The following is a 9,383-nucleotide window of genomic DNA, read 5'->3' as shown; positions in this document are numbered from 1 at the left end:
GTCTTGAAATGAGCCGGCCGGTTGCAGACGAGTAGAAGGTACAAAGACACCGAGCATGCGGCCAGACGGACGGTGCTGAGTAGGTCCATACGATTATAGATCTGCTCCAAGAGAACATCGGGGAGGGAATTCCAATCGCGGCTCTGCGTGTCAGTCGGTTCTGCCATAGGTTTTTTTAGGGCGCTGAGTGATTGGGATTTTTGGTGCCTCCGAGCCAGCGGGGAAGTGGATTGGGTGGGGGGCGAGCAAAGAAGATGGCGTGTGTGGCCGAGCAGTGAGCGGGGGGATATGGTACGCGCGAGCTACCAAGGAAGATGGCGCGGGTGGGCGAACAGTGAGCGGGGGGAAATGGTGTGCGGCCGGCGATGGGGAAGAGAGGAGGAAGAAGAAGAGAGGAGGGAGAAGAGTGAAAGACAGGGAAGAAAGTGCATTAAATCTCAATTCTACTAGTACTACTACCAGGATATACCGTCCTTCGGAGTGTAAATAGTTAAGCCGATGACATGTGGGTCTACCTCAAGAGGGCCCATGTGTCAGTTAATGGAGGAGAGAGGTGCGTAGGCATATTTGACAAAGCATGCTCTACTGGCAAACATGGTGGCAGTACTGGGTAAGGCTGATTTAGTAACACCAACATGCGTGTGTCCCATTTGCTGCAGCGTGTATTGTCACTTCACTGCGAAGACTAGTTGAATAGTTCTCTCTGACCGAGATGGGGAATAATGGATCGCGAAGACTTCCTATCTACAGTATCCCTATGCCTCTACGCTCACTTCACTCATTTTGCTCCGTACGTAGTCACTTGTTGAAATCTCTAGAAAGACAAATACTCTGTATTTGGGAACAGAGGGAGGCTTTTACTCCGTATTTGGGAACAGAGGGAGTATCACCATATGGAGGGAACAGAGGAAGCTTGAAATATGAACATGTCAATGGGAGGGAGTAAAAGCCTCATGCATGCATGCATGCATGCAACATGCAACACTCACACGTACACATGGACGCACGCAACACTCACGCACCCATGCAGCACACAGCACACGATGCAACACACATGCTCACACTCAAGTGCTCAACCCAGTCCCTACGCCCGTGAAAGACTGTACATTTAGAGATTTACACATTGACTAGGGCATAATTAACGCCCAAAAGTAGTAGACTTATGTGTGCATGCGACCATTGAGAGAAGAAGATTAAATGAAGGTTGTTGCATGCTGTAGTTAAGGATAGACATTTAGCCTATAGCTAGAGCACAAGTTGGTGCATTAGTCAATCAATATCAATTTAGATTAGGCTAGTCATAGTGGGGAGTAACTTAGACTAGTAACATGCATATGTTACTAGTCTATGTTACTACATTCATAGTGGGAAGTAACATATAGTTGGTATCATGCAAGCCATCATTTATTACGATGTAGACTCATTTTGCCTTGGTATGTGTTATGTTACAGTAACATATTATGTTACTCCAACCATCTCTCCCCTCATTAACTACATGCCACGTAAGCAAATTTTTCTTGGGATGTGTTATGTTACTTGCTAAGTTACTCCCACTATGACCAACCTTAAAGGCTAAATGCATTGGAAGTGTAGATGTACACTCTTTGTTTTTTAGCCGATGTACACTCTTTGTTGGAAGACCGAGGGAGTACATGTGCATGCACTCACATACACAACCAGGGTGGTTCGCGCGCAAGGGTTGGACTCCTGTCGCGCCTGCGTAAAGTTTTGTTTAACTGATTTCTTTGCCCTGCCAACTGACAGATTGGACCTAGAAACCAGGTGACAATTTAACCAGTCAACAAAGTGCCACGTCGACTATGTGGCCGGTCAGTAGGGTGCAATACGGTTCTCTACGATGAGCTAGTGATCGTATAATCACCGCAAAACTATATATAGTGACTGTAAAGAGCGTATTGTTACATACGTTGATCGCCAGTGTATTTTTCTCGTTTCAAATTAAGCCATATTAACCGGAAAGGACGCAGTATGGACTAGTACTAGTACTGCTTTGATGTGTCCCGTCAACTCGCCGAACGAGGAGAAGCTTGCTTACTATGCCTCTCCCTCGCCCACGCGCGTGGTGGCTCGTAGGACGAGGAGAGGGTTTTGACTACAAAGCCCTCTCCCTCTCCCTCGCCCTCGCGGTGGACGTGCAGCAGTTCAATCGGTGTCAGATTGCCAGATGCATATTGTACTGTAGTATCATCATTGTTGGACCTTCTAAAGAGGCGAAGAGCCAAGTGCAAGGTTCACACGAGTACAAACTGTTGAACCTCCCGAAGAGGCAAAGAGCCAAGCACAAGGTTTTATAGGAGTCGTCATCCTAGTAGGAGTATACTACAACTATAGCGAACGATGCTACTGTATGATGCCGCCACGTCACCTGTATTCAAAGCTGTGCCACCTTTTTTTCTCAAAGAGCGTGTTGGACCCCGTGCAACAACCACACAAGTTGCACGTACACATAACACATTTACTAGTAATAAATTCTAAAGGACAAATGCCAGTATGCCACACAAGTTCATCTCCAATTCATGTGATAAATTTGTGCACGACTAGTCTACATATAATCACAACGCTACCGTTCACAATTTACCATACTCCACTTACACGTTATAGATGGGCTACATGTCCTCCTCCATGTTCCAGTCCCAGGTGTTCTTCATGGATGGCACGATCCATAGCGGTGGGAAACGGGAATCATTGTCGCAGCTTTCTAGTCCGGTTCCACACGATGGAGACTCATCCAAGCTGAAGCGGCATAAATCAGGGATAGCGTGTCCCAGCATGTCGTTCATCCGGCGGTGCGCACTGAAGACACAACCATGCTTCATTAACGGCAGGCCTTCGGTGTCGTGCACGGAAGGTGGCATCCGCTTCACAATGGGGTAGCTATCCCCACTGACAAGCGAGTACTCTCCAAGAGTGTTCCTCGGCACCCACGTAGCATTACGGGGGTCGAACTCGGCGTCATTCATCTTGTACACGCGGCATCTCAGATCTGGACACACGGTGACGTACATAGTCAAGGTCCATGCATAATAATGTTGTGCTCAAATATGGTGGTCAGTAATACTATGCAGCAAATAGTACTACTCCGGTATAGAGGAAGTAAAATAACCGGCTTATTATATATAGCCACTCTTGGCTACATGGATGAGATAGTAAGACATGGAAAAACAAAAATGGTGGCAGCTAGTGGGTTCAAGTCTTCAAGGGCCTAGCTAGCTACTCCAAGGTAAAAAGTACTCCTACTAGTACTAGTAAGTAGTACAACAATGAAATAGAAGATGAGAGGGTTAAAACATATAATACTAAATGGAATACCTGGGTAGATAGTGACGGTCCGATCGTGGTAGATTGTGTGACCATGTTGCACATCAGTGGTACCATGGGTAACGACTGCTAAGATAGTTGATCCCAATATGCCAAAGTCAACTACAAGGTTCCAGGTTAGACCAAATCGCGGATGCAAATGCACATCCAGGATCGGTGATCTTATTTTGATCGGGGGATGACTGGTCCCTGTAAAATAATGGAGTACCGTTAGGGATGCAAATGATGGTTTGTGGCTTTGTGCATTCCGTTTGTAATCGCCCGTACCGTAGGATGGCAACCAGATGAAACAAGTCTGGCTTGTCACCGCGAAGATGTGGCCTAGATGGCGCATGACGTCTTCGAACGTGTAGGGGTACAAATCTGCCGCGACCAACATGCGCCAGCCTCTGCCGTTACTGCCTCTTGCATTGAGGGCAATCCTTATGTCGAACATCACGATGAGATAGTAATCGTCATAGCCGCGTCGCTTTGTCGGCGGGTCCACAATTGCTATCTTCTTCAATCTCATGTAGGCATCATCATACGTATTCAAGCCCAGCCAGTCCGGAAGGCCGATCCCAATGGTGGAGAAGGGGTCTATGGTTACGGCCGCACTGCTATGGATGTTGTGCAAAATGATGGTGGTATCCGGCCAAAGGTATGCAAGCCAATCTTTTTTGGCACCGACCCAGACCTGTATATAAGACGGTGGGCAGCGGAGAAATTACGGGATGGAAATGGAATAACTAAGTACTACATGATCAAACTCCATGACTGACCTGCTCATCGGACAAAATCCGACTACCTCTCAACATCGGCAACTCTAGTGGAGTCAACGTGCAACCATGGCCAGGGAGCGGTGGACTGTTCAAAGGATTGTCCCATAGAAGAACCTTCTCCTCAAGGAAGCATGGAAGACCAACAAGCATGGCCTTTTCCCAAGCCTGTTTAAGCACCATCTTGAAAAAGTTGGTGCAGGAAGCACCGAGTCTTGCCGTGGTGAGGACGTCGGAGCGGCGTGCAATTTCTCCCAGAGGATCGCCGTCCAAGGTCTCCCAGCCCCAACGAGGAGGAGAACCGCCTGGCGAATCCATGGGAGCAGCGATGAACTACCTTGTCTTCGGGGGGAGGGGAACTGGCGAGGAGGAGATAAGAGCGTAGTAACCGCAGGGCCTCGTCCCTTCCAACTGTAGCTCCTCGATTGTTCCTTAGCGAAGGGGTGAGGCTATTATTTACTACGTACTCAAACTATAGCAGTACTAGTACTAATTTCTCAACTAGTAGTGCGACGGATTGTACTTCTAGTATAGTGCACCAGGTTTGAACTCTTGAATCTCAGGGCCAAGGAGCTACAGTTGGAAGTGGAGGGTACTACTGCTCTCTAGAACCATCGCTGTACTATCAATGTAGGGAAAGTACACCTGCATAGTGGGTACTCTCGGTGCTCTATTCAAGCGCGTAGCTGGACTACACAGCCGCTCCTCTCACGCACACACTAGCAGCCTGTTTATTAGCGACGGTTACTGCGGGGGCAGAACATTTGAGTTATTTGATACATTGAGACTAGGATTTTCGCTTCCATTTGTGGAGGTGTAATGGATCTCGTCGAACTTTGTTAGTAGTTCCTTCTTTATGAATGAGATGAGGCAAAGTTTTTGCCTCCGTTTCAAAAAAAACACGTCAAGAGGAATTTCTTTTATAGAGCCGATAATGGAGTGAAGTCCATGCGTGCAACGCCACAAGCTACAGAGTAGTACAGTACTAGTAGCACTTTACGTACAGAGCCATATTGCACAGTTCCCAATGCCACGCCAAGCTTTTCCGGCTCCTCGGGCTTAATTGGGAGGCGCTAGTTTAAATATGCTACTAGCTGACGAGGAAGCTGCAAGTGAGGTGCGGCTAGGGCGAGCACGCGAGCCACGAGATGATGGGAAGGAAAACCCATTCACGTGGCTAGGCTATCCAGTGCACCCAGATTGTGGTGCGGCACGTCCGTTCGACTTCAAAACTCAAACTACCCGTGTACAATATTGGCTTGCGGTGAACTTACTATTTAAAAAAAAGGCCGCCGTGCGTTCGGCCGGGATCGAACCCACAAAACGACCACTAGTAGTACTTGTTGGAGTACAACGCAACCTAGAATCGCCTTTTGTCGCTAGTAGTACATTGTTCCTTCCAAGAAACCACTAATAATGCCAAGAAACTACTACCACTTGCATACGTGGCAGACTTAAGATAAGACTACCTTATCAACCATTGTACATGCCCTTACCAACCAGCCCTACCAAGAAACGACTACTCTAAAAGTGCCGTTATAGGCATGTTTCAACCCATGTCGCCCCTTAAGTCAACGCCTTCTATTCGACCGGCAAGTTTGGCGTTATGACTTGTGGGACCTATATGTCAGTCTGCACAAAAATCCCCGAGTGACCTCCTACCTCCGGCCCGTCCACCTAGTCATCCTCGGCCATGGGACGCAGCAACCGCCGCCAGCAGAAGGCGAAGTCAAAACCGCCGGCGGTGCGGAGCCCATCTTGCGGCAGCCTGGATGCCAGCTCCGTCCGGCGCTCGCGGCCGCTAGCTAGCCAAGATAGCTCCGTCCAGCTGCTTGTCTGCAAGGTTTTCTAGCTAGATTAGCACGGCGGCGCGCCGGCTTGCTTGCGCGCGCTGCGCTAAGGCCAGCCATCTGGCTCGAGCGAAGGCCAGCGCGCCGGCTTGCTCGCTCGTGAGCCATGCTCGGGCTAGCCTGCCAACCCGTGCAGAGGCCAGCGCGGCGTCCGACCAGTCCGGCGGAGCGCCCCTAACTCGCTCATCACCGGCGCCACCGACGAACACGCATCAGTACTGTTTGAAGTAATGTTCAGGAAAAATAATGATTTGAGGGGGAATAACAGGATAGAAGGTCAGATGTGGGTCCCTTATGTAATAGTCAAACAAAATGTGTTGGTTTAAGCTGCCTCGTCAGCACGAACGTGTGGGCCAACCCTGTCATAAACGGGTTTGAATGAGCCTAATCGGCACTAGGTAGTAGTTTTTGGTGCGGATTAAGAAATTTTGGGTATGTTTTTGCTATTTTTTGTACAATAGTTTCTTCCTAGGGCTGGTTGAAAGTTGTAGTTTTTTTGTTAAATACTCTACATATTGTAAGTAGGAGTAAAAAATAAGCTTTGGAAGCCAATAAGCAAGGCTAGTTACATAGTGCATATGTGTACGTGATTGAAAGTAAATATCAACCATGAGTGACTAATATCTTGATGGAAAACTCGAAACTATGGAAATACTAGCATTTTTTTGCATGGTTGGAAATACTAGCAATGTTCACGTGCGTTGCAACGGATCATAATTAGAATAATACTTATTCACAAACTGGATACAAAACACTCTAATTTTGATATACATATATCACTAGAGATATATTATGTTTCAATCAGAATATATTCCTTGGTATGTTTTGGTGAGGTGAGGGAGGGATGTGGTTGGTTTTAAGATACTAATTATGGGTATTTCTGCAAATTGGTAGAGAAGTGGGATGTTGGTGAGAAAAGGCAACAACTTACCTCACAGTCGTTAGATGTAGATCTAATGGTCAGAAATGACGAATGGCAGACACACCATCATCACCAACTTAGTCTTCTGTAGGAGTACCAGCAAGATGTCCGTGCATTGCACGGAACATCAAGATGCATTTTTTTATATAAAACACTTGTTGTGATTGACCCATGCAGGAGTAATCCCATGTGTAAAAACTAATGATATATCCAGAAATAGGAGATAAGGTGAAGAGGAGTGGGGCATGGTGGTGATTGGTGGTCGGACTGAGCGGAGGCATGGGGATGGACGACGCCGGCAGCGGCCACCAGGCCAGTTTGTTGCAAAGGCTTCCTTTTTTAATCGCTCAACAATGAGGTTGTTGGAGATAAGGATGAACGAGGGAAGGCCTTGTCTGCAAGTGTGGAGAGAGGTGCGGGTATCTTTTAGTTTAATTTCCATCTGTCAGATATAGATCGGACGGTCTATATTGTAAGATGGCACGCGTACCATCATCACCAACTCGGTTTTTTATAAGAGAAGAAATATAAGTATGGAGATACAAACGTATTATCGATACTTGTTTCCGTAAACTAGGATCTGCATTCTATTCAACGCCTCAGCATGTGGGGCCTTAGCACAATGACTTCTCAAATGTGTAAAACAAAGGTTTTCCCGTCGCCGATAAGGAGGGGGTGACGGCGGCGCGTTTTCGGCTTGCTCTAGTCCTAGTAGTCATACTAGGTGGTCTACGCACGTGTAGATTTATTCTTTTTCACGTCTCGTGTTCGCTGTACTGCCACGACTGTTGATGAATATACGGTAAGTTATTCACGGGGAAACCCTTGTTGGGCGTGTTTGCGAGAGAGAGAGAGAGAGACAGTGTGCGTGTGTTATATGTCTAGAGACTGAGGCAATGATAAGAGATTCTTTGTGTCTATGTGTGTGGAGTAGAGAGAGACATGTACATGGGGCTTTGTGTTGTGTAACATGGAGACACATAGACATAATCAGAGAGTGAGTGTGTGAGATACACATGCGGACATGGGGAGAGACGAGGATCCAGATAAATGGGTGTTTGTGCGTGTCTGTGTGTGTTTGTGTGCGCGTTTGTGTGTGAGAGGGAGTGTGTGTATGTGGAGTAGAGATACCACTAATTAATGATGTAAACCTAGTATAAGGGAAGGGGGAATGGTGTGACATGTGTGTCAGAGAGAGACAAAGGCATGTGTAGTAGCGGGATAGCATGGGTGGGCGGGGAGCAGACTATTTGGAAGAGACATCGAGTGTGTGTGGGAGAGGGGTGTGAGAGCGAGAGAGAGAGAGAGAGAGAGAGCGACAGAGAGAGAGAGAGAGAGGAAGAGAGGGGGGAGAGGGGTCGTTTGTGTCCATAAATGGCGTATAGATAGGGAGACAATGTTGATGTTGTTCGAAATTGGCCTATGTACAGAGACGCAAGGGAAGCGAGTCATCGTGTGTGTGATAGGGACTTCATGAGAGATCTAGAATAGACGGTGTAGAGAACAACATGCGAGATTGAGAATGATGATACATTAGGGAGCTATGGAAAGAGTCACGGCATATATGTATACAGGGAAGGATCTGGGGCGGGTCTGCATGTGGGAGAGATAGAAAGAGGAGAGTGGTTGATGTCTACTACACAACCTTCTTCTTGTAGACGTTGTTGGGCCTCCAAGTGCAGAGGTTTGTAGGACAGTAGCAAATTTCCCTCAAGTGGATGACCTAAGGTTTATCAATCCGTGGGAGGCGTAGGATGAAGATGGTCTCTCTCAAACAACCCTGCAACCAAATAACAAAGAGTCTCTTGTGTCCCCAACACACCCAATACAATGGTAAATTGTATAGGTGCACTAGTTCAGCGAAGAGATGGTGATACAAGTGAAATATGGATGGTAGATATAGGTTTTTGTAATCTGAAAATATAAAAACAGCAAGGTAACAAGTGGTAAAAGTGAGCAAAAACGGTATTGCAATGCTAGGAAACAAGGCCTAGGGTTCATACTTTCACTAGTGCAAGTTCTCTCAACAATAATAACATAATTGGATCATATAACTATCCCTCAACATGCAACAAAGAGTCACTCCAAATTCACTAATAGCGGAGAACAAACGAAGAGATTATGGTAGGGTGTGGAAACCACCTCAAAGTTATTCTTTTTGATCAATCTATTCAAGAGTCCGTAGTAAAATAACATGAAGCTATTCTTTCCGTTCGATCTATCATAGAGTTCGTACTAGAATAACACCTTAAGACACAAATCAACCAAAACCCTAATGTCACCTAGATACTCCAATGTCACCTCAAGTATCCGTGGGTATGATTATACGATATGCATCACACAATCTCGGATTCATCTATTCAACCAACACAAAGAACTTCAAAGAGTGCCCCAAAGTTTCTACTGGAGAGTCAAGACGAAAACGTGTGCCAACCCCTATGCATAAGTTCACGAGTGGGACCCGCAAGTTGATCACCAAAACATACATCAAGTGAATCACGTGATATCCCATTG

This window comes from Triticum aestivum, chromosome 3D (genome assembly GCF_018294505.1).
Source record: "Triticum aestivum cultivar Chinese Spring chromosome 3D, IWGSC CS RefSeq v2.1, whole genome shotgun sequence".
Classification (NCBI taxonomy): domain Eukaryota; kingdom Viridiplantae; phylum Streptophyta; class Magnoliopsida; order Poales; family Poaceae; genus Triticum; species Triticum aestivum.
This window is presented reverse-complemented; position numbering follows the sequence as displayed.